The sequence below is a fragment of the Heterodontus francisci genome, chromosome 9 (assembly GCF_036365525.1).
Source record: "Heterodontus francisci isolate sHetFra1 chromosome 9, sHetFra1.hap1, whole genome shotgun sequence".
Lineage (NCBI taxonomy): Eukaryota > Metazoa > Chordata > Chondrichthyes > Heterodontiformes > Heterodontidae > Heterodontus > Heterodontus francisci.
In genome coordinates this window covers 10,320,929-10,346,855 of record NC_090379.1, presented here as the reverse complement: position 1 = coordinate 10,346,855, position 25,927 = coordinate 10,320,929, and the positions used below count along the sequence as shown (strand labels likewise).

General features: G+C 44.8%; 1 protein-coding gene across 2 annotated transcripts in view; it reads left to right on the top strand.

Moving 5' to 3' along the window:
• angel1 (angel homolog 1 (Drosophila)) overlaps positions 1-25,927 on the top strand; it is a 63,969-nt gene that overhangs the window by 26,179 nt on the left and 11,863 nt on the right. Inside the window, exon 11 of one of the 2 annotated variants that reach the window (XR_010975646.1) lies at positions 16,194-16,504. The exons of the other annotated variant lie outside the window; for it this stretch is intronic. The gene's annotated coding sequence lies outside the window, so the exon portion shown is untranslated. Of the gene's footprint in view, positions 1-16,193; positions 16,505-25,927 lie in introns of those variants that run through there. 2 annotated transcript variants of the gene reach the window in all.

Here is a 25,927-nt window from a genome sequence, read left to right as displayed (position 1 = left end):
AAACAACCGGAAGCTCAGGGTCCTGCTTGCGAACTGAGCGGAGATGTTCCGCAAAGCGGACACCCAGTCTGCACTTGGTCTCCCCAATGTAGAGGAGACCACATTGTGAGCAGCAAATACAGTATACTACATTGAAAGAAGTACAAGTAAATCGCTGCTTCACCTGAAAGGAGTGTTTGGGGCCTGGGATAGTGAGGAGAGAGGAGGTAAATGGGCAGGTATTACACCTCCTGCAATTGCAGGGGAAGGTGCCATGGGATGGGGACGAGGTGGTGGGGGTAATTGAGGACTGGACCAGGGTGTCGCGGACGGAACGATCCCTTCGGAGTGCTGATAGGGGAAGGGAGGGGAAGATGCGTTTGGTAGTGGCATCACGCTGGAGGTGGCGGAAATGGCGGAGGATGATCCTTTGGATATGGAGGCTGATGGGGTGGAAAGTGAGGACAAGGGGAACCCTGTCACGGTTCTGGAAGGGAGGGGAAGGGTTGAGGGCAGAGTTACGGGAAATGGGCCGGACACGGTTGAGGGCCCTGTCAACAACAGTGGGGGGGGATTCCTCGGTTGAGGAAAAAGGTCATATCAGAAGCACCGTCACGGAAGGTAGCATCATCAGAGCAGATGCATCGAAGACGGAGAAACTGGGAGAATGGAATGGAGTCCTTACAGTAGGTGGGGTTTGAAGAAGTGTAGTCGAGGTAGCTGTGGGAGTCGGTGGGCTTATAGTGGAAAGTAGTAGACAACCTATCCCCAGAGATGGAGACAGAGAAGTCGAGGAAGGGAAGTGTCAGAGATGGACCATGTAAAGGTGAGAGAAGGGTGGAAATTGGAAGCAAAGTTGATAAAGTTTTCCAGTTCGGGGCGGGAGCAGGAAACGGCACCGATACAGTCATCAATGTACCGGAAAATGAGTTGGGGGAGGGGGCCTGAGTAGGACTGGAACAAAGAATGCTCGACATATCCCACAAAAAGACAGGCATAACTAGGACCCATGCGGGTACCCATAGCAACACCTTTTACTTGAAGGAAGTGCGTGGAGTTGAAGGAGAAGTTGTTCAATGTGAGAACATGTTCAGCCAGGCGGAGAAGGGTGGTGGTGGATGGGGACTGGTTGGGCCTCTGTTCCAGGAAGAAGCGGAGCGCCCTCAAACCATCCTGGTGAGGGATGGAGGTGTAGAGCGATTGGACGTCCATAGTGAAGAGGAGGCGGTTGGGACCAGGAAACTGGAAATTGTCAAAATGACGTAGGGCGTCAGAAGAGTCACGGATGTAGGTGGGAAGAGACTGGACCAGCGGAGCAACGATAGAGTCAAGATAGGAAGAAATAAGTTCAGTGGGCAGGAGCAGGCTGACACAATGGGTCTGCCGGGACAGTCCCGTTTGTGGATTTTGGGAAGGAGGTAGAAGTGGGCTGTCCGGGGTTGCAGGACTATGAGGTTTCTAAGCTGTAGGGGGAGGATCTCTAGAGGAGATGAGGTCAGTGACAGTCCTTTGGACGGTGGCTTGATGTTTGGTGGTGGGGTCATGGTCCGGAGGGAGGTAGGAAGAAGTGTCTGAGTTGGTGTTGAGCTTCTGCAAGGTGCAGGTCGGTACGCCATACAACAACAGCACCACCCTTGTCTGCAGGTTTGATGACCATGTCGGGGTTAGACCTGAGAGAACGGAGTGCCTCAAGTTCAGAGGGGGACAGGTTAGAGTGAGTGAGGGGGGCAGAGAAATTGAGATGACCAATGTCTCGCCGACAGTTTTCAATGAAGAGATCAAGAGCGGGTAAGTGGCCAGGGGGAGGGGTCCAGGTAGAGGGAGAATGCTGGAGGCGGGTGAATGGGTTTGCTGGTCGGGAGGAGGACTCCTGGTCAAAGAAGTGAGCCCGGAGGCGGAGTCGACGGAAGAAGAGCTCAACGTCATGCCGAGCGCGAAATTCATTGAGGTGGGGGCGTAAGGGGATAAAACTGAGACCTTTGCTGAGTAGACAACGTTCAGCATCAGAGAGGGGACAGTATAGTGAATACACGGCAAGGGGTCAGATCAGAAGGGGTGGGGTCAGAGGGAAGTGAAGCGGAAGGAGGATCTGGAGGAAGACACAAGGAGCTGCAGGTCATTTTGCCTCTTTCAGTAGCTCAGTTGGTGAATGCACCACTAGGTCACTGGTTACTGAGTCAGACAGACCAGGACGGTTCTAGGTCTGTAATTATTTCAGCTAGAGAAGATTGGAGTTACTGACAACTGGCCCCAGTTAGAGAGGGCAAAACAAAAACCAGTCAGGTTTGCTGCGCACACTCCCTGTTGGTGGCTGTAGCAGGAAGGAAGTATTGTGTGTGTGCTAGTGTTCAATAAAACATCATCATAAACCTTCTTCCCTCTCTCCTCCACCCTATCTTCCAACAGGTGTGAGGAGCTCATAGACTTCTTTGTCACTAAGATTGAGACCATCTGATCAGCTGCCTCTGCCGTGTCCCTCCTTTCCAGTAGCCCATCTGGCCAAACGTCCTCTAATTGAGGATTGGGAGCAGTTTAGAATTCAGCAGAGGAGGACCAAGGGATTGATTAAGAAGGGGAAAATAGAGTCCGAGAGCAAGCTTGCGGGGAACATAAAAACTGACTGTAAAAGTTTCTATAGGTATGTGAAGAGAAAAAGATTGGTGAAGACAAATGTGGGTCCCTTACAGTCAGAAACAGGGGAATTTATTGTGGGGAATAAAGAAATGGCTGACCAACTAAATGCATACTTTGGTTCTGTCTTCACAAAGGAGGACACAAATATCAGACCAGAAATGTTGGGGAACACAGGGCTTAGTGAGAGAGAGGAACTGAAAGAAATCAGTATTAGTAGAGAAATGGTGTTGGGGAAATTGATGGGATTGAAGGCCAATAAATCCCCAGAGCCTAATGGTCTACATCCCAGAGCACTGAAGGAAGTGGCCCTAGAAATAGTGGATGCATTGGTCATCTTCCAAGATTCTATAGACTCTGGAACAGTTCCTACGGATTGGAGGGTAGTTCATGTAACCCCACTATTTAAAAAGGAGGTAGAGAGAAAGCAGGGAATTATAGACCAGTCAGCCTGACGTCGGTAGTGGGGAAAATTCTAGAATCCATTATCAAAGATTTTTATAGCAGAGCACTTAGAGAACAGTGGTAGAATCGGGCAGAGTCAGCATGGTTTTGCGAAAGGGAAATCATGCTTGATAAATCTACTAGAATTCTTCGAGGATGTAACTTCGAGTTGATGAGGGGGAGCCAGTGGATGTGGTTTATTTGGACTTTCAGAAGGCTTTCGACAAAGTCCCACATAAGAGATTAGCATGTAAAATTAAGCACATTGGAATGGGAGTAGTGTATTGCGATGGATAGAAAATTGGTTGGCGGACAGGAAACAAAGAGCAGGGATAAATGAGTATTTTTCCGAATGGCAGGCAGTGACTAGTGGGGTACCGCAGGCATCAGTGCTAGGACCCCAGCTATTCACAATATACATTAATGATTTAGTTGAGGGAACTAAATGTAATATCTCCAAATGTGCAGATGACACAAAACTGGGCGGGAGGGTGAGTTAGGAGGATGCAGAGAGGCCTCAGGGTGATTTGGACAAGTTGAGTGAGTGGGCTAATGCGTGGCAGATGCAGTATAATGTGGATAAATGTGAGGTTATTATCTGAACGGCTATAAACTGAGAGAGGGGAATATGCAACGAGACCTGGGTGTTCTTGTACACCAGTCGCTGAAGGTGAGCATGCAGGTGCAACAGATGGTAAAAAAGGCAAATGGTATGTTGGCCTTCATAGCGAAAGGATTCGAGTACAGGAGCAGGGATGTCTTGCTGCAATTATACAGGGCCTTGGTGAGGCCACACCTAGAATATTGTGTGCAGTTTTGGTCTACTTATCTGAGAAAGGATGTTCTTGCTATGCAGGGAGTGCAGCGAAAGTTTACCAGACTGAGGTGGTGGGACTGACGTATGAGGAGAGATTGAGTCGTTTAGGATTATATTCGCTGGAGTTCAGAAGAGTGAGGGAGGATCTCATAGAAGCCTATAAAATTCTAACAGGACTTGACAGGGTAGATGCAGGAAGGATGCTCCCGATGGTGGGGGAGTCCAGAACTCCCTAATCTAAGGATACGGGGTAAACCTTTCAGGACTGAGATGAGGAGAAATTTCTTCACCCAGCGAGTGGTGAGCCTGTGGAATTCGCTACCACAGAAATCAGTTGAGGCCAAAACATTGTATGTTTTCAAGAAGGAGTTAGATATAGCTCTTGGGTCTAAAGGGATCAAAGGGTATGGGGCGAAAGCGGGAACAGGCTGCCGAGTTGGATGATCAGCCATGATCATAATGAATGGCAGAGCAGGCTCGAAGGGCCAAATAGCCTACTCCTGCTCCTATTTTCTACGTTTCTAATGCTTCCCCCTGCCTAGCCCTGAACTCGCATCTTTCCCTAGTTTCTCTCCTGTCTTCCCTCATGCCCTCTCTGAGCTCATCTTGTCCATGAGACTCGCCTCCTGTTCCCTCAATCTTATTCCCACTAAACTGCTGGTCACCCAATTTTCCTCCTGGTATCCATGTTAGCCGATTTTGTAAACTGTTCTCTCTCTTCAGCTGTTGTCCCTCTCTTCTTCATATCTGCTGTCATCTTCCCTCTCCTCAAAAAACTAATCCCCATCACCCTTGCAAACTACTGTCCCATCTCCAACCTCCCTTTCCTCTCAAGTCCTTTAACATGTTGTCGTCTCTTAAATCCATTCCCATTTTTCCCGGAACTCCATATTTGTATCCCTCCAATCAGATTTCCACCTTTCATAGTACTGAAACAGCTCTTATCAAAGTCACAAATGACATCCCATATGACTGTGACGAAGGTAAATTTTCCCTCCTCGTCCTTCTCGACCTGTCTGCAGCCTTTGACACGGTTGACCACACCATCCTCTCCCAATGCCTCTCCACTCTTGTCCAGCTGGTTGGGACTGCTCTCACCTGGTTCCATTCTTATCTAATCATAGCCAGAGAATCGTTTAAAGTGGCTTCTCTTCCTGCTCCTGCAACGTTACCTCTGGTGTTCCCTAAGGAGCTAAACCTGGCCTCATCCTATTTCCTTTGGCGACATCATCCAAAAGCACAGCGTTAGCTTTCACATGTATGCTGATGATACCCAGCTCTACCTCTCCACACCTCCCTCGACGACTCTGTTGTTGCTAATCCGACATCCGTACTGGATAAGCAGAAGTTTCGTCCAGTTAAATATTGGGAAGACTGAAGCCATTGTTTTCTGTCCCTGCTCCAAACCCCGTTCCCTAGCTACCGACTCCATCCCTCTCCCTGGCAAAAGTCTGAGACTAAGCCAGTCTGTTTGCAACCTTGGTGTCACATTTGACCCCGAAATCCGTTTCTGACCACATATTCATTGCATCACTAAGACTGTCTATTTCTGCCTAAGTAACATCGCCCAACTTCACCCCCTGAACCAGCTCATCTGCTGCTGAAACCTCATTCATGCCTTTGTTACCTCTAGACTTGACTATTCCAATGCACTCCTGGCTGGCCTCCCACATTCTACTCTCTGTAAACTTGAAGTCATCCAAAACTCTGCTGCCCCGTGTCTTAACTCACACCAAGTCCCATTCCCCAATCATCCCTGTGCTCACTGATGTGCATTGACTCCTGGTCAAGCAACGCCTTGATTTAAAAATGTTCATCCTGTTTTCAAATCTCTCCATGTCCTCACCCCTCCCTATCTCTGTAATCTCCTCCAGCCCCATAACCCTCCAAGATATCCGCACTACAGGCATGCCTGACTTTAATTGCTCCACAATTGGTGGCTGCGCCTTCGGTTGCCTTGGCCCCAAGCTCTGGAATACCCTCCCTACATCTCTCCGCCTCTCCGCTTCACTTTCCTCCTTTCAGACACCCCTTGACCAAGCTTTTGGTCATCTGACCTAATGTTTCCTTTTGTGGCTCAGTGTCCTACTTAGTTTTGTAATGCTCCAGTGAAGCACCTTGGGGTGTTATGTTACGTTAAAGGTGCTCTATAAATATAAGGTGGTTGTTATTGTTATAAGGATGCCATCAGGCTGGGTAGTACTCACGCCTAAGTCAGAAGTTGTGTGTTCAAGTCCCACTCCAGCAACTTTAGCCCATAATCCAAGCTGATAGTACACTGAAGTACTGAGAGAGTGCTGCATTGTCGGAAGTGCCATCTTTTTAATGACTAAACCAAGGCCCCCTTGGATGAATGTAAAAGATTCCATGGCACTGTTTCAAGGAAAGCAGGTGAGTTCTCCCCGTGTCCTGACCATATACCTAAAAAAAAAAATAGCTGTTTCTGGGACCTTGCTGTGCATAAATTGGCTGCCGTGTTTCCTGCATTATAACAATGACTAAAAAAGGCGCTTCTTTGTCTGTAAAGCGCTTTGGTACATCCTGAGGTTATGAATTTTTGTTTTCTTCATTCGGGAGATGTGGGCGTCACTGGCCAGGCCAGCATTTATTGCCCATCCCTAATTGCCCTTGAGAAGGTGGTGGTGAGCTGCCTTCTTGAACCACTGCAGTGTTATTAGGAATGGAGTGCCAGGATTTTGACCCAGCGACAGTGAAGGAACGGCGATATTGTTCTAAGTCTGAATGGTGTGTGGCTTGGAGGGGAACTTTCAGGTGGTGGTGTTCCCATGCATCTGCTGCCCTTTTCTTTCTAGGAGGTAAAGGTCTCAGGTTTGGAAGGTGCTGTCAAAGGAGCCTTGGTAAAGCCTTTTGCCAGTTCTGATGAAAGGTCACTGACCTGAAACGTTAACTTTGCTTCTCTCCCCACAGATGCTGCCTGACCTGCTGAGTATTTCCAGCAGTTTTTGTTTTTATTTCAGATTTCCAGCATCTACAGTATTTTACTTTTATTACATGAATCAAGGGAGTCTACTGGCACCCTGTGGCTCAATGTGGTATTGCATGGTGTATTTTTCAGAGGTTTCAAAGTAATGTTAAACCAGAACAGAGTTCTTAACCTGCACACCAAGCAGTCTAAGTAGGCCATTCAGCCCCTCAAGCTTATGCCACCATTCAGTTAGGTCATGGCTAATCTGTGCGTATCGCAACTCCTTTATTCCATATCCCTTGATGCCCTTAACCCAAATAAAAATCCCATTGAACTCAGTCTTGGAAAATTTTAATTGACCTCCAGAATCTAAAACCATTTGGGGGAGGGCGTTCCAGATTTCTGCTGGCCTTTGTGGAAAAAATGCTTCCTGATTTCATTTCTAAATAGCCTGGCTCTAATTTTAAGATTGTTTCCCCCTTCTGAACTCCCCCACCAGAGCAAAGCGTTCCTCTTTGTACCCTATTGAATCCTTTCTATCATTTTAAACACCCCAATTAGATCACCTGCTAGGTGTTTGATAGGTAAGGGTATCAAGGGGTATGGAGCAAAGGTGGATAAATGGAATTAAGGTACAGATCAGCCATGAAGATGTTATCGCTTGTGGGAAGACCAAACCTAGGGGCCATCAATATAAGATGGTCATTAATAAATCCAATATGGAATTCAGGAGAAACGTCTTTACCCAGAGAGTAGTGAGAATGTGGAACTTTCTGCCACACGGAATGGTTGAAGCTACTCTCATAGATGCATTAAGGGGAAGCTAGAAAGGAATAGAAGGTTCTGTTTCTAGGGTTAGATGAAGTAGGGTGGGCTCATGTGGAGCATAAACACTGGGATAGACTAGTTGGGATGAATGATCTGTGCATTCTATATGATCTAACTGAATGATGGAACAGGCACGAGGGTCTGAATGGCCTACTCCTGTTTCTATTGAACCATAGGGGAGCGGGTGTGTGAGCCTGAAACTACAGCTAGTCTGCAAATCCCTTACAGCAGTTTGTAAGAAACAAAAGATCATGTATAATTTTATAGAGCAAAGGTGATTACAATGTTTGTTTTGCATAGATCTCCTGGTGACAGTCCTGTAAATTTCAGTGTCTAACTGCCCAGGCTTCATAACAAATTAAAACCTTCAGTCTGACAGCACATTGGTCTGCATTGGCTTGACATTGATTCCATTCCCATTTCCTGCCCAAAATCTCACTTCAGATTTATCTGGAAGGGTGACAAGACTTCAGGTTTTCGTCATTCCCGTGACTTGTAAACTTGTCAGCCTGAAAGAAACAGCACGACGAGGTTGATTAGGTCAGCCCCCGGTGCGACGGGTGGAAATATTCTGTCAGTGCTCTGTGCAAATATATAAAAGTTCGCTTCCAATTATCCGCTTGCCAATGGCAGATTAAGCTTATAAGCAGCTGGCTGACTATTTGGCTGTCTGTGAATTGAGTGGGGTGCAGTGGAGGGGGAGGGGCACGGTGGTGTCTGTCAATGCAATCAGCAGATCTGTTCCCCATTTGGTTAATCCGTTCCTCATCCTGGAGTCAGGTGAGAAAGTAAGCACACCAGCGGTCTCGTGCTTCTCTGTCTCTTGCAATTCCCCTCCTGCACTTTGCCAGCTGATCTCCACACCAACTCGGCCGTCTGTTGTGCATGGACTTGTTACAATATCTGCATCCCTCATGTTGAAATACTTACAGTGGAGGCTCAGACCCTGGCAAGGAGTTCTCCCCTCCCCCCTCTCCCCCCCCCCCCCCCACCCCTCCCTTGATACCCCCAAGGGCCTGCTTTCATAAAATCTCTCGCCCTCCGATTTGTTTTGGCCAAGACTTTTACAGAACCTGCACCACAGTATATTTATTTTACAAATTTACACGCTGTGGAAAATTCAGAGCTCAGATTTCCAGTGGTCACTTCGAGTCAGCATGCAATGAGGAGTCAATGCGAGAAAGTTAAACAGTTTAATAAGGAGCCTCCCCTCTCCCCTCTCCCCACTTCTCACACGACCAGACAAAGGACGGCAAGATTTTACAATTAATCAGCACGCCAAGCTTTTCTTCAAATAAACTTTTTTTTAAATCTTGAATTCTTTCACTCCCAGGGTAGATGCAGAATTGGTTAGATACAGAGTAAAGCTCCCTCTACACTGCCCCATCATACACTCTCAGGGCAATTACAGGGTTAGATACAGAGTAAAGTTCCCTCGACACTGCCCCATCAAACACTCCCAGGGCAGGTACAGAGGGATAGATAAAGAGTAAAGCCTGCTCTACACAGTTACTCCCAGGGCAGATAGAGCACTGCCATGCAACACTCCTTCAGTCATATGCCTAAATTCTGGCCTTGTGTTGAATCCACAACCTCTTGAGCCAAGCTGACCACATGTCCCAAAATGGGAGTCATGAGCCTTTGGAGGAAGCTGAGTGCAGAGACCATGACGAATTTTGGGACAAGACCCCCTCAAAACTGATGCGGATGCTTTTGCACTTTCACTGCATCCAAACTAGCCAGATAAGGATGGTTACCAGCTGATCTAAAGGGGTTAAATTTTAACTTTTGATAGTGTAAGCTGGGTGATATTGAATGCCCGTCCGTTGTACACTTCTAATTTTCATCACCGTTGACATATCTCCAATTACTCCACGTTACATAGAATTACATAGAGAATACAACACAGAAACAATCCATGTTGCTATTTATGCTGCATTCAAGCCTCCTTCAACCCTTCCTCATCTAACTCTGTCAACATAACCCTCTATTTCCTTCCCCCTCATATGTTTATCTAGCTTCCCCTTGAATGTATCTATACTATTCTCAACTCCTCCCTATGGTGACGAGCTCCACATTCTAATCATTCTCTGGGTGAAGAATTCCCTATTGGATTGATCAGTGACTATCTTGTGTTGATGGCTTCAAGTTTTGTTCTTCCCCACAAGTGGAGACATTCTCTATCAAAAGACCTCTATTAAGTTATCCCTCAGCCTTCTCTTTTCATGAGAAAAGAGAACCAACAAGAAACTACGCTTGAGGAAGTGATCTCTGTCATCCTGAAACTTTAGGGTTCAACCTGAACCTAACTCACCAGGAGGGAAACCCACGAGGGTGGGTGGAAATTCAATGAAGAGTGAAATTGAGTGGGGTGTATAAACGGTTAATGCACCCAATCCCATTAGTTTCCCGCAGCAGGGTTCGGTTAAATTTGCCCCTTTATGTTCCTCAGCTCTCAAAACTATGATTTACTGGCCCAGTTCATGAGGATAAATCCAGAAAAAAACAGTTCCCTGGCTTATTTCAAATCCAAAATTGCTTTCATTTTAAATTCATGCTTGTAAATGATTGTAATCTATGATTTCACATGTCAGTGATGAGTGAGAGGAATCAGGTGGGCCTGACTTGTACAGCTCAGGGAATAGGCAGGAAATGTAGCCCTATTTCCCATAGCTGAATAATTTATGTAAATAATGAATAAACAAATAATCATTCCATCCACTCTTATGGTCTAAAGGGGACATTCTCCTTATTCCTTTTGTCTCTGGTATATGGAATGTGATTAGACAAGAAGGAAAGGAGGTGAGTTAAACTGCTCCAAACATATTTCCCTCCATAATAAGGTCAACAGCGGAAGCTGTTTTGTTGACGGTTTTGCTGTGTTCAGCCCCAATTACAACTCAATTCCTCCAGTAATGATGCTGCCCATTGCCACCTCAAACAAAATCTAGAAAATAGACTTGGGCTGACAAGTGGCAGGTAACTTTCGCGCTGCACAAGTGCCAGGTTAATGACTGTCTCCTGACAATCAATGACACCAACAATAAGCCAGCTCTCCCCATGATCAACATCTTTTGAGGGTCACCACTGATTGGAAGCTGAACTAGACCAGCCATATCAACAGCATAGCTGCAAGAAAGGAAGGAACTTGCATTTCTATAGCACCTTTCATGACTTCAGGACAACCCAAAGTAGTCGATATTGTGACGTAAGAAGTGCGGCAGCCACTTTGAGCACAGCAAGCTCCCACAAACAGCAATATGACAATGACCAGATAATCAGTTGCTTTTAGTGATAAGGGATAAATATTGGCCCGTTGCCGGGAAGCACTCACCTATTTCAAAATAGTGCCATGGGATCTTTTTACATCCACCTGATCATGCAGACAGAGCCTTACTTTAACATCTCATCTGAAAGATGGCACCTCTGACAGTACCACACTTCTGCATTACTGCCCTGGGAGTGTCAGTTTGGGTGTTGTAATCAAATCTCTTGGGACTTGAACCCATGTCCTTTTGATTCAGAGGCAGGAAGGGAAGAGCTATGAGAAGTGGCTCATCCTTGACCTTACAAAGCCTGCCCAGTACTCGACTGAATGAGTGCAGCCACAATAGCAATCAAGAAGCTCAACACCATCTTGGACACAGCAGGTTGCACGATTGGTGCCCCTGCCATGGGACTCAATATCCACCCACTTCACTGGGATTGCAGCACCTGCAATCTCACGGGCGCACTGCAGCAACTCCCTGAAGTTACTTTGGTATCACCTGTCTCATCTGAGGCTTCTACCACTCATAAAGACAATGATGAGGGAAAACTATTGCCTCCCAGTTACCCACCATCTATACTTGGACATGTATTGCCATTGCATCATCGCCACTGGACTAGAAATGCCAGAGTTTGTTTATCATGCTGCCTTCCAATTGGAAGGTTTGTGGGGAATGGAAAGTGGACCTTCTCTCTGGTTGAATAATCCATTTTAAATCTATCTACAATGGTGGAACTTTTTAAAACCTCATTCATGGGATATGGACATCATGTGAAAGGTCACCATTTATTGTCCATCCCGTGAGAAGGTGGTGGTTAGCTACCTTAGTAGCTGTGGGTCTGGAGTCAAATAGAGGCCAGAATGGATAAGGATGACCGTTTTCCATAGAAAAGGGTCACTGACCTGAAACATTAACTCTGTTTCTCTCTCCACAGATGCTGCCAGACCTGCTGAGTATTTCCAGCATTTCTTGTTTTTATTATGACAGTTTTCCTTCCTTAAAGGACATTAGTGAACCAGATGGGTTTTAACAACAATCTGATAGTTTTGTGGTTATCATCACTGATACTAGCTTTTTAACTCCAGGTTTATTTAATTAACTGAATTGAATTCAATTCAACCATGATGGGATTTGAACTCACACCTCTGGATTACAAATCCAGTAACATACACACAATGCTACTGTACCCACTTATCTTGAAATGTTTTGTTTGAATTACTTCAGGGGGTTAATTCATTGGGACACAAATTGCTAGCTTGATTCACCAATCATTCCAACAGTGACTCCTCCCCCTCCCATCGCTAACCCCAGCCCCCACTGAGGTTAGTATGATTGGTGCAAGGATTAGTGACACGGTTGTAATGCATTGTAACATCATCCACAGGAGAGTAATTATCCTGGTGAAACACACCATATTACTATGGGATCTAGCTCAATCCAGTGACCAGTATGCTTGCTGAACTTAGACCATTAGTACTGACTGGCATCTTTGTTGGTCTGTGAATATTCACCAACCTGCATCTGTGTTGGGTTTGGCCCCTGCTACTGATCAATGTTCCCACTAGACTTAGACCAGTACACTGGCTGGCTTGTTGCTGCGATTCTGCTAAGTACTGTGCCCACTCGTTGACCACTATACACATTGAGCCTGGACCATTCACTGACCACCGGACCTGGACTATCCATTGACCACTGTGCCTACTGGTCTGGATCAGTGACCACTCGCCTTGGCCATTCAATGACCACTGGACCTGGCCCATCCACTGACAATTGTGCCCACTAGCCTGAGCCATTTACTGACCATTGTTCCCATGACCTAGACCATTCACTGACCATTGCTATAGATCACTTGCAGACAACTGTGTCTATTAGACCTAGATGACTCACTGTGCCCACTAACCACTGTGCCCCCTAATCTGGACCATCAATGACTATTGTGCCCATTGGACCTGGACCATTGACTGAGCATTGCCCACTGCCCTGGTCCATTTGCTGACCACTGTGTCCATTTGAATCTGAGCCATCTTGCGTCCACGGTACATTCTTGTCCACCTTGTTATTAAAGACCATTCAGTTGTAAGTTTGAAAACAGTTTTTTTTAAATGTGGAAACCGCATTAAAGTTTATGAGGAGCAAACGCCCTAAATCCGAGAAGGTCTCATTTTACTCTCCTTTCACCTCTTAAAGTATTTAGAACTGTAAATCTGTGCGAGGCTGAGCCAGTGCCAAACCACCTCATCAATCACCTCCTCATCAAAGGGCTAGAAGAAAGTAGAGAAAAGAGAGGAGGCATGTTTGCCGATAACCTGTTGCATTACTATTCATCTAATAATGAGTGTTACTTCACTGACCTGTTTAACATACCTCTTACCACTTGCATAAACACTCAGAGCGTCCAAAGATAATTTAGCCAGCAGTCTTTGGGAACCGTCCAACATCTAAATAACTGAGTAGAACCACCCCCCTTTTTGTCCTCCTTTTCAGCCGTATGTCCTTTGTTGCAGATTCTTTCTTGGATAAAATGTTTTGATTGTTCTGTGTGAGATGTATTTTTGTTTCATGGTGAAGTTGAATTTCACTGGTAACCAGCCTCGATCATGCACACCTTCTGAAATCTATTTCAGGATGTGTCGATTCTTTATAATAATCGTGGTTCGGTTCTGTTCTGCTGAAAAGACTTGCACCCTAAAAGGGAAACGGTAATGGTGCATGTGATGGTGTGTGATATGGTACAAGTGATAGTGTATGAGATGGTGCATGTAATGGTGGTTATATTATGCATGCTTCTTTTTGCACAAAATAGTGTGTGACGCTTTCCCTTGCTTTGTTTGCAGTGTAGTGCATTGTATAGTGTGGTATTGAGCAATAAAGTGTCAGCCACAACTCTGTGGATAGCTATCTTGCCTCTGAGTCAGAAGATCTGAGCCTTAAGCATAAAATTATTATCTCATCCTGTGTAGGGTGAAGGTTACCACCGATGGAGAATTTCCTATTCAAGAAAATAATGGCCTAAATTGCCTGCTACCTTCTAGCGGGAAGTCTGTGCAACGTTCCAGGTTTCTGACCAGCCACCTCCACTGCAGTAGCACTGGGCCACTGAAATCTCCTGACAATGCATTTCTGAACTGAGCTCCTGGACAGGTTTGGCTGATTCCTCAACTAAACAAGACTGTCAAGGCTACAGAAACATGCAGCAGTTTCCGTTCATAGAGCTGGAACTGAGTGTCAAATATTACAGCAACATTTAACCCAAAGTAGGTTTGCTGCATTTAGTACAAGCATGCACAGCTGCACACAAACATACAATATTTTCAGAACTGTCACATGCACACTTTCAAACAACCACACACATCCACATAAATACACACACACAAACACACTTCCACACGCCACACACTTCCACACGCCACACACTTCCACACGCCACACACTTCCACATGCATAATATCCACATACACAGAAACTTCCAAACTTGCACCCACATAAACACACAAACTTCCACATATAATCATACACCAACGTGCACACACTTCACGTACAAACGTACTTTTACACACTCACGTCCACATACACACACCAATCTGACTTGGAAATAAGTCGCCGTTCCTTTGCTGTCGCTGAATCAAAAACCTGGAATTCCCTCCCTAGCAGCACTGTTGGTGTACCCGCAGCAGTGTGACTGCAGCAGTTCTTGAAGGGCACTTTTTTGTTTTAGTTTTTTCAAGGAATGTGGGTATCGCTGGCAAGGAAAGCATTTGTTGCCCATCCCTAATTATCCTTGACAACTGAGTGGCTTGCTCAACCATTTCAGGGGGCATTTAAGAGTCAACCACATTGCTGTTGGTCTGGAGTCACATGTAGGCCAGACCAGGTGAGGACGGCAGATTTCCTTCCATAAAAGCCATTAGTGAACCAGATGGGTTTTTATAACAATTGAGAATTTCATGGCACCATTACTGAGACTAGCTTTCAATTCCAGATTTTTGTTAATTAATTGAATTTAAATTTCACCTGCTGCATGGTGGGATTTGAACCCATGTCCCCAGGGCACTAACCTAGGCCTCTGGATTACTAGTTCAGTAACCTTTCCACTACGCAGCCACCTCCTCCGGGCAGCAAATGCTAGCCTTGCTAGTGACGCCCACATCCCACAAAACAAATAAAAATATTTTTTAAAAACTTCCATATACAAATAAACCCACTTCCGCATACACACCTTCCTGACCCATTCGTAGGTGGTTGCCCATCTGGGGTCACCCTTGCCATCCCTTCCACTACCCAGGGATTGTGTGATGGTAGCCAGGGATTACTTGCTACTCTGAATCTACCCTACCATGGAGGGTATTACACTTGAGCCCGATTTTAACCTTACCCGAAACACACTTAAACACACATTGTTACACACCTACACATATATATGCACGCACCTCATCATGACGCAATTGTTGTTGGGTCAAAATCCAGGAGCTCCTTTCCTCATAGCTCTGTGGGAGCACCTTCACTGTGGACTGCAGTGATTCAAGGAGAAGGCCCACCACCACCCACATTCCGAGAATGCCGGTGTGTGTATGTGCTTGTCTGCTTGGTGTGTTTGTGTATATATGTGTGTGCATACACTGATGTGCACACATGTATGCTTGTGTGTATATATATATGTGTAGGTGTGTAACAATGCATGTTTATGTGTGTTTCATGTCAGGTTAAAATTGGGCTGAAGTGCAATACCCTCCATGGTTGAAGAGCTGGGTGGCTGACAAATGAAAGGTCTCTGAGACACGGTCCAATTTGGGCCAGTGCTTTGAGGGCGGGAGATTCCAAAAAAGATTCTTTATATCCATTGACTGTTGAATGTACAAGTCTCCTTTGTATGAGTTGTTTGCGGTGAGGTGTGGGGCAGGAGTAGTTTGAGAGGGTCTTGAGGGGTTGCTGGGCTTCCACCTGGGACCATGAGCTGGGATTAACTTTAAGGAAAAAAGACCAGGCAGAACCGAACAAAATCTAAAATAAATTCTTCAGCCATGGCTGCCCTCCCCCGCCCTTATTCCCTGTTGTTACGGAACATGCCTTATTATTGTTAAAGTGTTTGATGAATGCTTCATTTTTCAAGTTCAGTTGTTTTTGTTAGAAAATATATTTTCAGACATGTTGCAGTGAACCAGCAATATTCTGTAATCAGTGAAATATTCAGCAAATGTGTGGAGAAATTGCTTTGGTCTCTCGGGTGTACTGCATTTCACAAAATGTTTGACTAATGTTTACACTTTTAGTTATGTATTTTTTTTGAACTGTTATTTGCCAGGGTCCGTGCCAAATAAGTCCACTGCTTTAATGACTTTCAAAGAACTTGCTGCCTCCTAAAGGGTCTAAAATGGACCTCAACATCAGCAAGTAAACACAAGCCTAACTGAGAGTGGAGCTAAACTGTCAACCAGCCTGGAAAGTGGAGAATCGGCAGTACCCCAGGAACGGCTACTTTATTACTCACTGTGTCCCATATAGAAACTATCTCATAGTCTCTCTGTCCCACAAATAAACCAGCTCTTGCTTCGTGTGTTCTCTGTATAAACCAATTCTAAACCATTGTGTGGCTCATATATAAACCATCTTTTACTCTGTCTATCCTGTATGTAAACCATCTTTTACTGTCTGTGTGTTCTGGGGGGAGGGGACACAATTCACGGTGTGCTCGCATCCATTCAAATCCAGGTGCGTAAGACTACCCACCTCATCTGAATGATTTTGGTGCAAGTTTCTGAACCTCCAGCTCTCTCTCCTTCTGAACATTGCCAGTGAGCTCTGCACACAGCAGGAGGCCTGGGCAGCGTTGTTGCACACCATGTGGTGCTTCCTTTTTCTTAAAGGCAGGCTGTCTCTTAAAGAGAAGCTGGATAAACAGATTGCTGCAATGGAAATTATTGCGAACTAAACTTCAGGGAAGAGGGATCCAGAATGACGGATGTGGTGCTGGAGACATTGTTGGTGCAGGTGGGAAGGAGGAAAGGTACCATCGCTCTGCAGTGAGACTCCTCAAGAAAGGAGTAGGAGCAGGTGGCTGAGAAGGACAACTCATGGTGTCTAGCCCTGAGAACCTGACAGCAGTGCTGCAGGAGGTCTAATGACCTCACCTGAGTGGTCAAGATCAGTGAATGCATCTTCATATGACATCTCCTACCCACACCCCACTAACCTCTCAATGCACTACACCATCATCACTCACCCAGCAGCACTTCCTGGCACTCAGGACTCATGCCTAATATCCAATACTCAACCTCGCCCACCTACCAATGCTGCCAGCCTCTCTCCCATCTCTCAGTCCCTCCGCATACCTCCAGCTATTAATCTAAGGCAGGTAGATCACCCAAACACAGCCCTGCACAACCAAAGACATTCTCTTACAGGCCGAGGTGGCACACAATAGAAGGGAACAGAACAGAAACAGTGGGGGCAAGGATGCCTGCATCTCCTGAGCCCTACAGCGGAGATGGTTCTCTGCATCATGGCAGAGTGCAGGAGACAGCTAATGAGGATGCACGCCGAGGGAGCATCGTGAGGACCTCACCCTCTCTGCAGCCTCTGCTCCATCACACTGTCGTGTGGCAGATCTGGAGGCACAGCCCCTGCTGCCCACCTACCTGTTGTAGCCTTTGCACAGGTCACCTACTCCTCTGCCATTCCTGTAAGGATGCAGAAAAACTCTGGCAAATGCACCAAAAACAGTTCCAAAAACACTCCAGAGTACTTTCAGACACTTTCAAATAAATAAGTTATAAAAATTTAACTTAATTGCAATCAAGGTTCCTGGTCCATTAAATAATAGTACTGCAGGGCCCATCTTGCTGGGTGTTGCCAGGACATGTGTTGTCTAAATTTGGAATCCTAGTACTACATCAGCTGTTTAGGCTAGAAGTAGCACTACACAATTCAATTTTGGCGCACCATCCCTTATTCTGTGCAGCCCATATATAAACTATCTCTTAGAATCATAGAAAGTTTAAGACACAGAAAGCGACCACTTGGTCCATCGTGTCTGTGCCGGCTGAAAAACGATCCAACTATTCTAATCCCACCTTCCAGCATTTGGTCCGTAGCCCTGCAGCTTACAGCACTTGAGATGCATATCCAGACTCCTTTTGAATGAGTTGAGGGTCTCGGCCTCAACTACCCTTTCAGACAGTGAGTTCCAGACCATCACCACCCAATTGGTGAAAAAGTTTTTCCTCATCTCCCCTCTAATTTTTCTCCCAATCACTTTTACTCTATGCTCCCTCGTCACTGACCTCTCTGCTAAGGTGAATAGACCCTTCACCTCCACTGTATCCAGGCCACTCAAAATTTTTGTACATTTCAATCAGATCTCCCCTCAGCCTTCTCTGTTCCAAGGAGAACACCCCCAGCCTATCCAATCTTTCTTCATAGCTGCATTTTTCTAGTCCTGGCATCATCCTCGTAAATCTCCTCTATACCCTCTCTAGTACATCCTTTCTGTATTGAGGTGACCAGAACTGCACACAGTACTCAAGTTGTGGCCTAACCAATAAGTTAATCAGTTCCAGCATAACCTCATTGCTCTTGTATTCTATACCTCGGTTAATAAAGGAAAGGATTCTATATGCCTTCTTAACCACCTTATTGACCTGTCCTGCTACCTTCAGGAGTCTGTGGACATTCACTCCAAGGTCTCTCACTTCCTCTACACTTATCAGTATTTTCCCATTAATCGTGTATTCCTTTGCCTTGTTTGACCTCCCCAAATGCATCACCTCACACTTCTCCAAGTTGAATTCCATTTGCCACTTTTCTGCCCATCTGACCAGACCATCAATATCTTCCTACAGCCTACAGTTATCCTCCTCGCTATCTACCACACGGCCAAGCTTTGTGTCGTCCGCAGACTTCTTGATCATGCCCCCTACATATACACCACAAAAAGCAGGGGACCCAGTACTGAGCCCTGCGGAACGCCACTGGAAACATCCCTCCAGTCGCTAAAACGGCCATTAGCAATTACCCTTTGTTCCTTGCCACTGAGCCAATTTTGTATCCACCTTGCTGCATTTCCCTGGATCCCATGGGATTTTATTTTTTTAACCAGTCTGCCATGTGGGACCTTGTCAAAAGCCTTGCTAAAATCCATGTAGAAGATATCAACTGCACTACCCTCATCTATCTTCCTTGTTACTTCTTCAATAAATTTGATCAAGTTGGACAAACAAGATCTTCCCTTAACAAATCCATGCTGACTATCCTTGATTAGCCATGCCTTTCTAAGTGACAGTTTATCCTGTCTCTCAGAATAGATTCCAATAATTTGCCCACTACTGAATTTAGAATGACTGGCCTGTAATTATTCGGTCTATCCTTCAACTCCCTTTTTAAACAGAGGTACAACGTAAGCAATTTTCCAGTCCTCTGGTACCACACCTGTATCCAGTGAGGACTGGAAAATGATGGTCAGACTCTCTGCTATTTCCTCTCTTGCTTCTTTTAACAGCCTAGGATACGTTTTATCTGACCCTGGTGATTTATCAACTTTCAAGGATGCTAATCCCATTAATACTCCCTCTCTCCCTATGTTTATCACATCTAATATTTCACACTCTTCCTCCTTAACTACAATATCTGCATCGTCCCCCTCTTTTGTGAAGACAGACGCTAAGTATTCATTAAGAACCATACCAATTTCTTCCGCTCCTACACATAGGTTATCTTTTTGGTCTTTTATGGGTCTACTCTCCTTAGTTATCCTGTTACTCTTAATGTATTGATAAAACATCTTTGGGTTCACCTTGATTTTACTTGCCAATATTCTTTCATGCCCTCTTTTTGCTTTCCTAATTTCCTTTTTGATTTCACCCCTCCACTTTCTATACTCCTCTCGGCATTCTGTAGTATTGAGTTCTCTGTGTCGGACATAAGCTTTCCTTTTCTGCCTTATCTTACCCTGTAGGCTCCTTGACATCCATGGGGCTCTAGATTTGGCCACCTCAGCCTTTTTCTTTCTGGGAACATGTTTACCCTGCACCCCTTGAATCTCCCCTTTGAATGCCTCCCACTGTCTGACACTGATTTACCTTCAAGTCGCAGTTTCCAGTCCACTTTCGCTAAATCATTCCTCAGTTTAGTAAAATTGGCCTTGCCCCAATTGAGAATTCTAACTCCTGTTCTATCTCTGTCCTTTTCCATAATTATGTTAAAACTTATTATCACTTATTATGATCACTACCACCAAAATGCTCTCCCACTGCCACTCTTTCCACCTGCCCATCTTCATTTCCTAAAACTAAGTCTAAAACTGCGCCCTCTCTTGTTGGACTTGCTACATACTGGACAAAAAAGTACTCCTGTATGCACTTCAAGAATTCTGCTCCCTCAATTCTTTTCACACTACAACTATCCCAGTTACTACTTGGGTAATTAAAATCCCCTACTATTACTGCCCTATTGTTCTTGCACTTCTCAGAGATTTGCCTACATATCTGCTGTTCTATCTCCCTCTGACTTTTTGGGAGTCTATAGTACACTCCCAGCAGTGTGATTGCCCTTTTTTTGTTCCTTAGCTCAATGTGTCTTTGGGGATCCTGCCATCTTCCGTGAGCCGCATGGAAGATGGCAGGATCCCCAAAGACACATTGTACAGCGAGCTCGCCACTGGTATCAGACCCACCGGCCGTCCATGTCTCCGTTATAAAGACGTCTGCAAACGCGACATGAAATCGTGTGACATTGATCACAAGTCGTGGGAGTCAGTTGCCAGCATTCGCCAGAGCTGGCGGGCAGCCATAAAGACAGGGCTAAATTGTGGCGAGTCGAAGAGACTTAGTAGTTGGCAGGAAAAAAGACAGAGGCGCAAGGGGAGAGCCAACTGTGCAACAGCCCCAACAAACAAATTTCTCTGCAGCACCTGTGGAAGAGCCTGTCACTCCAAAATTGGCCTTTATAGCCACTCCAGGCGCTGCTTCACAAACCACTGACCACCTCCAGGCGCATATCCATTGTCTCTCGAGATAAGGAGGCCCAAAAGAAGAAAAGCTCAATCCATATAGTCTCATTTGATGAACCTTCCAACATATCATCCCTTCTCACAGTTGTAATAGTTTCCTTGACCAAAATTGCCAATCCCCCTCCTTTCTTATCCCCTTCCCTATTGCGTCTGAAAACCCTGTAACCAGGAACGTTGAGCTGCCATTCCTGTCCCTCCTTAAGCCATGTTTCTGTAGTAGCTATGATATCATACTGCCATGTGTCTATCTGTGCCCTCAGCTCATCTGCTTTATTTGCTATACTCCTTGCATTGAAATAGATACCCTTGAGCACTGCCAAACTCTTTTTTTTATTTTCTAACCCTCGTTTCCCCTGTTTTCCAGACTCATTCATTAATTTTCCGCTTTCCATTTTAATTTCTGATTTTGTCCCAGCTGAGTCTACCCTCAGGTCCCCATTCCCCTGCTGAACTAATTTAAAACCTCCCCAACAGCACTAGCAAAACATCCCACAAGGAACTTGTTCCTGGCTCTGTTCAGGTGCAACCCATCCGGCCTGTACAGGTCCCATCCCCCACAGAGCCAGTCTCAATGTCCCAGGAATCCCTCCTGCATCATGTTGATACTTTTGAGATCCTGCTTGCTCTCATTGTTTCTGTGTGTCCCATATATAAACTATCTCTTATTGTCTCTGTGTATCCGGTATATAAACTATCTCTTATTGTCTCTGTGTGTCCCGTATATAAACTATCTCTTATTGTCTCTGTGTGTCCCATATATAAACTATCACTTATTGTCTCTGTGTATCCCGTATATAATCTATCTCTTATTGTCTCTGTGTATCCCGTATATAATCTATCTCTTATTGTCTCTGTGTATCCCGTATAGAAACTATCTCTTATTGTCTCTGTGTATCCTGTATATAAACTATCACTTATTGTCTCTGTGTGTCCTGTATATAAACTATCTCTTATTGTCTCTGTGTATCCTGTACATAAACTATCTCTTATTGTCTCTGTGTATCCTGTACATAAACTATCTCTTATTGTCTCTGTGTATCCTGTACATAAACTATCTCTTATTGTCTCTGTGTATCCTGTACATAAACTATCACTTATTGTCTCTATGTATCCTGTATATAAACTATCTCTTATTGTCTCTGTGTATCCTGTACATAAACTATCTCTTATTGTCTCTGTGTATCCTGTACATAAACTATCTCTTATTGTCTCTGTGTATCCTGTACATAAACTATCTCTTATTGTCTCTGTGTATCCTGTACATAAACTATCACTTATTGTCTCTGTGTATCCTGTATATAAACTATCTCTTATTGTCTCTGTGTATCCTGTACATAAACTATCTCTTATTGTCTCTGTGTATCCTGTACATAAACTATCTCTTATTGTCTCTGTGTATCCTGTACATAAACTATCTCTTATTGTCTCTGTGTATCCTGTACATAAACTATCACTTATTGTCTCTGTGTGTCCTGTATATAAACTATCTCTTATTGTCTCTGTGTGTCCCGTATATAAACTATCTCTTATTGTCTCTGTGTGTCCCGTATATAAACTATCTCTTATTGTCTCTGTGTGTCCCATATATAAACTATCTCTTATTGTCTCTGTGTGTCCTGTATATAAACTATCTCTTATTGTCTCTGTGTGTCCCGTATATAAACTATCTCTTATTGTCTCTGTGTGTCCTGTATATAAACTATCTCTTATTGTCTCTGTGTGTCCTGTATATAAACTATCTCTTATTGTCTCTGTGTGTCCCGTATATAAACTATCTCTTATTGTCTCTGTATATTCCATATATAAAATCTGTGTATCTGTCACATGCAGAAATGTTGGTTCCTAATTTATTTTATCAAATCCTCTGATAATTGTGATCAATTTGTCTGGTTCCTACATTAGAACAGTGACTACACTTCAAAAAGTATTTCACTGGCTGTAAAGTTTCACTGGCTGTAAAGCGTTTTGGGACATCCTGAGGTAAGGAAAGGTACTGTAGAAATACAAGTTTTTTCTTTAACCCATATGTATGGAAACCCTTACTAAAACTGCAGCACATGGTGGAAAAAATTTAAATAAGGCAGCATATGTCCATATCTACCTGGCTTTAATATCGAATAGTTTTGGTGTTTTGACAGTAGCTTATAGAGCAGATTGGATATTTTGCCTCAGCATTCTGGGTACATTCCACCCCCTACCCCCACCTCTCAGAGTGAGTATCAGGGAATTCCACCCCCGGAGTATCAGTGAATTCCACCACCCTTGGTAACGAGGGTGAGTATCAGGGAATTGACTTTCCTTCTCCAGACTGTGGTATTGATTTTAATAACTAGAAGCCCAGGTGGGGTCGGAGCTGCTAGTTGTGCACAGAATTTGCTGATGATTTTCACAAACACTAAAGCAAAGAATTCCAGCCTAAAAATCTATTTGCGACGTGCCAGTTTATACACAGCAAATATGTTTTTGAAGTAAGCAGCACAAAGGTAGCAGCTTGAGACAGAGTGTGAGCTTGGGAATTTGATAAGTAGATATAGTGTTTTTGGATTTCCAAAAGGCATTTGATAAAGTGCCGCACAAAAGCTCATGATGTTGAGGGCAATATATTAGCATGGATAGAGGATTGGCTAACACAGGAAACAAAGAGTCGGGATAAATGGGTCATTTTCAGGATGGCAAACTATAACCACTGGAGTGCCACAGGGATCAGAACTGGGGCCTCAACTACTTATGATTTGTATTAATGACTTGGATGAAGGGACCGACTGTATTGTAGCCAAATCTGCTGATGATACGAAGATAGGTAGGAAAGCAAGTTGTGAAGAGGATACAAAGAGAAAAGGGATATAGATAGGTTGTATAAGTGGGCAAATATTCGGCAGATGGAGTATAATGTGGGAAAATGTGAGGTTGTTCACTTCGGCAGGAAAAATAGAAAAGAAGAATATTATTTAAATGGAGAGAGACTGCAGAATGCTGCGGTACAGAGGGACCTGGGTGTCCTTGGACATAAATCACAAAAAGTTAGCATGCAAGTAATTAGGAAGGTAAATGGAATGTTGGGCTTGATTGCAAGGGGAATGGAGTATAAAAGGGAAGTCTTGTTACAACTATACAGCGCATTGGGGAGACTGCACTTAGAGTACTGCGTAGCTTTGGTCACCAAAGGAGGGACATACTTGCAATGGAAGCAGTTTGGAGAAGGTTCACTAGGCTGATTCCTGGGATGAAGGGTTTATCTTAGGAGAAAAGGTTGGGCCTATATTCACTGGAGTTTAGAAGATTGAGAGGTGATCTTATTGAACATATAAGATTCTGAGGGGGTTTGAAGGGGTAGAACCTGAGATGCTGCTTCCCCTCGTGGGGGAATCAGAACAAGGGGGCACAGTTTCAAATTAAGGTGTCTTCCTTTTAAGATGGAGATGAGGACGGCACAGTGGCGCAGTGGTTAGCACCACAGCCTCACAGCTCCAGCGACCTGGGTTCGGTTCTGGGTACTGCCTTTGCGGAGTTTTCAAGTTCTCCCTGTGACCGCGTGGGTTTCCACCGGGTGCTCCGGTTGCAGGTTGACAGGTCAATTGGCCATTGTAAATTGTCCCTAGTGTAGGTAGGTGGTAGGAGAATGGTGGCGATGTGGTTGGGATTATAGGATTAATGTAGGATTAGTATAAATGGGTGGTTGATGGTTGGCATAGACTCAGTGAGCTGAAAGGCCTGTTTCAGTGCTGTAAATCTCTATGACTCTGAGGAGGAATTTCTTCTCAGTATTTGGAATTCTATTCCTCAGTGAGCAACGGAAGCTGGGTCATTGAATCGATTCAAGGCTGAGTTACAGATTTTTGACTGACAAGGGAATCAAGGGTTATGGGGGCAGGCAGAAAAGGCCACAATCAGATCAGCCATGATCATATTGAATGGCAGAGCAGGCTCAAGGGGCCAAATGGCCTAATCCTGCTCCTATTTCTTATGTTCTTACATACTTTGAAAGAGGTCTGTAGGCAGCCATTGCACACAGGTCTAGAAATTAATCTGAGCCTGTTTTCAAGCCCAGATGTGATCACTTGTACTGCTGATCCAAGGATTGATGGTAATTGGGCCTCAGGCCCCCCGGCAACAGCTTCGTGGCAAGCTGGCTCAACTCCCCATGCAACCATCTCTCCCCAAGCGGAGAGGCCGATCTCGAGCCACCTACCTCACCTGCTTCTCAGGTTGAAGTCATGGGAGGGGTTGATTAGAGCAAGAAATGGCAGATCACAACTTGTGTTAGTCAGGGGTGCATTCTTGCTCCTCTTTCTGTAATTCATTCACAGGCTGTTGCTGGTAAGATAGTTATTTATTGACCATGCCTAGTTACCATTGAGAAGGTGGCAGTGAACTGCCTTCTTGACAACTGAGTAGCTTGTAGACCATTTCAGAGGACCGTTAAGAGTCAAAATTGCTTTGGGTCTGGAGTCACACATTGGTCAGACTGGATACAGACATAAGGAACATAACCACTATGTTACCATTCCTATAACCATACCTGTGCGCTGGCTGCACAGGATGGGACTGGAGTCACATGTAGGCCAGGCCGGGTAAGGACGGCAGGTTTCCTTTACTAAAGGGCATTAGTTAACCAGTTGGGTTTTTTATGACAATTTTTTGATCACTTTTACTGACACCAGCATTTTTCTTTCCACATTTAAAAAAAAAACTGAATTCAAATTCTCAGACTGCCCATGGTGGGATTTGAACTCGCGTTCTGCTAGATTATTAATCCCGTCCTTGATGAGATCACTAGTCCAGTAACATAGCCACAACACTACAGTACCATGGAAAACCACACATCTGCTCACGCACCGTGAGCAATGCCAGTGGATCTGGAACACTCTACCTGAAAAGGTGGTGGAAGCTGATTCCATCAATAATTTAAAAGGGTGTTGGACAGGTACTTGAGGATAAGGAACTTAGTGTTATGAACAAAAAGCAGGGATGTGGAAAAAGCCCAAGTACTCTTTCAAAGAGCCAGCACATGTGCAACGTCTCAAATGACCTCC